The sequence below is a fragment of the Lygodium microphyllum genome, chromosome 9 (genome assembly GCF_053477565.2).
Source record: "Lygodium microphyllum isolate KBCC chromosome 9, Lygodium_microphyllum_v1.1.10, whole genome shotgun sequence".
NCBI lineage: Eukaryota > Viridiplantae > Streptophyta > Polypodiopsida > Schizaeales > Lygodiaceae > Lygodium > Lygodium microphyllum.
Window position 1 is genome coordinate 2,277,339 of NC_141143.1, and position 4,629 is coordinate 2,281,967.

The following is a 4,629-nucleotide window of genomic DNA, read 5'->3' on the forward strand; positions in this document are numbered from 1 at the left end:
CGGTGACTATCAGTGTAGTAATACACTGGCGGCTAGACAGAGGCGCCTTTACCCCCAGCACAATAAGAGTTACAAATTTTAGAAAAAATTTGGGTGGTAGAATAGCATGCCCTACCACCCTTCTAGCCACATGGACTTGGTATTCTTCCATATTTCATTTACAATCTAACATACCACTATGTTCCAAAAAATTACTTCATGATTTTCCCAAAACAAGTAATCCATCGATTGAATGTACAAATAAGTACAATGATAGCATCACATGCATAGTACTACATCAAATGATAGGAAAGAAGAACAACAATAGGGGAAACTATCTATGAATGTCTCTCAATGCAAATCGCATACAACGAAGGAAAAATGTGTGTATAAAATAAAGCTAGATATAATCAATTGAAAAATGTATGTATGAAGCACAATGCCAAAAAAAGAGAAGGGTGCTTCATGAGTCCAAACTTTGGTACAAGTGGTCACCATCTGCTAATAGCTCGCCCTGACATAATATATCATTGAAAGAAGTCTACAACATATCCAAATATCAATCTATAGTAGAAAATGCATCATAAGAACTAAAAATTTGCTACACTAAAGAGACATGACATACTAGGACACTGCAGACATATAGCTTGTCAATAAGTGTAGTCATACCATATCTTTTTGTATATGATGTCTCCAAGCATATAGGATCACGATTTGTAATGGAGTGCTACAACAAAAAAGACAAATTAGTATTGTTAGAGTTAGTTTACTACTAGAAGCAACACATAAAATAAAAAAGTCAACATAACTAAAAGAGAACTTTAAAAATCCTCCAAGTAGGTCATGTGGCCACTACTCCGAAAGTGATGCATGACTATCACCTCCAGTCATACCCTCACTGCCTCTCCATACTATCACCATCACTCTGGAAAGTCTGTGGGCTCCTCCCTGAGCCTCCTCCAATTCTCATGATCTAGCTACTTAGGATTTGTTGCACCACTCTTTACTACCTTTCGTGCATCTGACTAACTATAGAACATGTACATGTGCACCTACTCCATCATCTATCTTGTGTAGAAATTATCAATCACACAGAACGCACTCAAAACTCCTCATGCAAGCCTGCTATTACATAGTCCTTGCTACCCTATGGTACATTTTCCAATGATCCAATATATTCTACCTAAAACCTATTGGCACAACTCATGCATATGCACAACTAGTCTCTATTCCTCATCATTCATGTATATGGCACCAATGGTCTACTCCACAAAGCACTCGTAGCTTGGTGGGGTATGTCTAGGATATGTCCTCTTCCACCTAAGACCATGCTCCTAAGCATAACTAGGAGATCCCTGTATATCTCGTGTACCTAAAGAATTGGCACCTCTAGGAGTGTTACCCATAGGAGTGGCACCCACATATGATTGAGCAAACCTTGGTATTATAAGAGTGAAAGTACCTATAGGTATAGCCATGACAGCCAGTGATGGCTATCCACTCAATTTATGAGAGAGGAATAGTACATCGGTATCTCCACAGCAAACACCAGAGCCACCCTCTCTAGAACTATGATGGGAGTAAGGAGTATCAACCAGCCATGGGGTCATAGAATCCATATCTTCACAACACTCCCTAGAACCAATCCTAGTATGATGAGGAGAGGAATTCTACAACTTTTCAAATCATCCACTACAACCACCATCTCCACTGGTAAAGTGAGGCATACCTAAACTTCCTCCCTTCCTTGCCAACTTGGATTGTCAAATCCACCTCCTAGATATCAACACATAAAAATTTGCCAAGAAAGAACACCTAGATGTCAATCAAGTAAACTCTGCATCTACTCTATCCTTGATTGAGCACCATGTAATCTTGAGACATACATGTAAAAATCTCCTGTAGCTCCTCCTCTTTGAACTATGAACTCATCTTACCCTCTAGACCATCTATAGTGACCTACATAACCAAAAATAGATATTCACGATATTCAATACAAAGGTAAAAGTGAAACACAATAACAACGTATATTTGTGGACTTGCAAGTAAGTTAAAAAACATGAAATAAACTACCAACATAAGCAAATGGTCAATGACTTCATCTTGACATAGCTCAACATATACTGAAAGGTCTATGGAAAAGTTTCCACCAAAAGAAGAGTCTCTTTTACTCTAAAGAATTATTGTATATCTATCTCCTTTGTTGGTTTTCCCATGCTTGTGTCCTACACATGTCGCAAGCCCTCCTTATCCTCCACTTCATGCAAGTCATTTTTCCCTTCTCCCCTACCTACATGCTCTCCATGTCCAAACTACGGATGTTACTTTCATCATACAGTCAAGCCATGCAACGTATTACAGGCACAACATACAACCAATGACGTATTACAGGTTCATCCACTTCTCTATGCCATTTTCAACTACAACATCCACAGTTAGTCGATCATCATCCCTCAAATTCCATAGCATTGTATTTTATGTATCCCATTGTCACAAGCTACTCAAATCATAAGCTACTTAGAAATATGTACCAATGCATCCAACACAAGCCAAAGTCTTTAGTAATGCTTCCCTTTGGATGAGCCCACTATCACACAAAATCTTTCAGGGTTTTCATGAAGTTCTCTAGAAAGAACATCCATTGGGTATGTATCAATAGTCCTACAATATTCATTTTGGCCACAAGATGTACTAGAATAAGGATCTATATCATGAGCATGCTTATGGTTAAATTCTTCTCAAAGAGATAGTCTATCTCTTGAAACCAACCTTCCTTTAGTGGATGGGTGATAATTCCCTGATTATAACTTAATTACAGCACTAAGTATTTATTGTAAAACTAAAATACAAATTTACCTACTAATCTTTGGACAATGGACACCTGGTTGGCCCCAAAGTCGGTGCCTCTTTCTGTATTTCTTTAGCTTTATTGAAGTAGAAGTTGAGTTACAATGGGATTCTCCCAATCCCCTTCGTAATCCAAACTCCCCATACTATCCAAAGTGATTACCAAGTTCTCAATCTAATTTTCCCCTTGATCCATGCAATCAAATGGCCTTCACTTACTTTGAGAAGAGTGGAAATGCTCCAAATGTGATGGCTAGATGGTCCTTCACCTTATTTCAGCTAAAAATCACCTTCAAGCCTGAACAATTTAGGTCTTTGAGTCTTCAATGTTTGGCATGGTTCCTAAGGCAATTGCTAAACCCTAATTTATGTTGTAAATTAGGGTTTACAATAGAGAAAATTGAAATCCTCGACCTCCAAGGGTCCAAATGCAAACAATGTCTACTTAATGCCAAGTGTCACAAGGGCCAGAGTAGAGTTGCCAATGTCTAGAGGAGAAGCAAGGAAGACTAGTCCTGAAACATGCACAAATCACATACAAACCTCAAGTGGAGGGAGCAGCTGAGGAAGAAGCGGAAGCAAGATTCATACCTTCGGAAGAAGACACTAGTCTGCCATGGAACCTTTAAGTTAAAGCTTTTCTCTGGCTAAAGTGAACTAAAGAGAAGAGCTCCTCAATGTCGATGCAAGGGCTCTGATACCAGTTGAAGGAAGTGAGCCCTAAAGTGAAAGCATGGAGCAGAACCAAGAGCTATGGTGGAAGGAGCAAGTAAAAGAGAGAGACACAAGATGTGGGAACTCCAACAATGGCCTTCCCTTTATTCAAATGTCACTGAAAAAATAAATAATGAAGTGAGTGATGGGTGCCCACTACCTATACTGTACAGGTGTGCAGGTATGCGGGTAGTGTCAGTGTAACTAATACATGAGTGGCTAAGTACATGCGCCTTTACCCCCAACAAGGAGAACTGAATTGGCCACCACCTTATACTAAGGCTCCAACGATTCTCATCACTGAAATTTTATCCAATCTTTGAGGGATGTAGGGGGTTTTCTATTATTTAATGTGCTTTCTTGTTCCAACCCTATTACCCAAAATTTCTTCTACCAACTTTGGGGTGAACTCGATGCTTGCCTCTTGTTCACTATAGTTACCGTCAATTTATAGGTTGTTTATAAATCTTCTTAATTTGGTGGCTCAATCGTAGTTTTGGATCAATCCAATGCGAGTTATGAAGTAGATGTGGATTAATATGGCTTTAATGTAGTCACCAAGGCCGCCATTGGCTATGAGTTTCCTAGTTGTCTAATATTTCTTAACCAGATTCTTAAGGTTGGTCAGAACTCGAAACCGTAGGCGGCCTACTCTCCACATACTTGCCTCCAAATTCAATTCACGTCTCTGCTAGGTAGAGAATACCCACTTATCCTCTTTCAATGAGTCTCTAATAGGTGTCGGCGTCATTGTGGCTAAGAGAAATGGTGCCTGTGTGGTTGCCACTTGCAAAAAGAAATGAGTCTAATAGGTGTCGACGTCGTTGTGGCTAAGAGAAATGGTGCTTGTGTGGTTGCCACTTGCAAAAAGAAAAGGGAATACCCATTAGACATATTTATAAAGATAAAATCAAACTTTTCATTTACTTGCCCCTTCTTTTACATTTTCTAACCTTTACCATAAAATTGTTACTTCAGCCAAAGGTCAAGGTAAGCATGATGGGCACTTTTCTAATATGGAGTTGATTGGTCACTTCTCTCAATGGAGGAGTTTAAATTTTTGAAGAAGGCTTAAAAATCTCCTCCCCC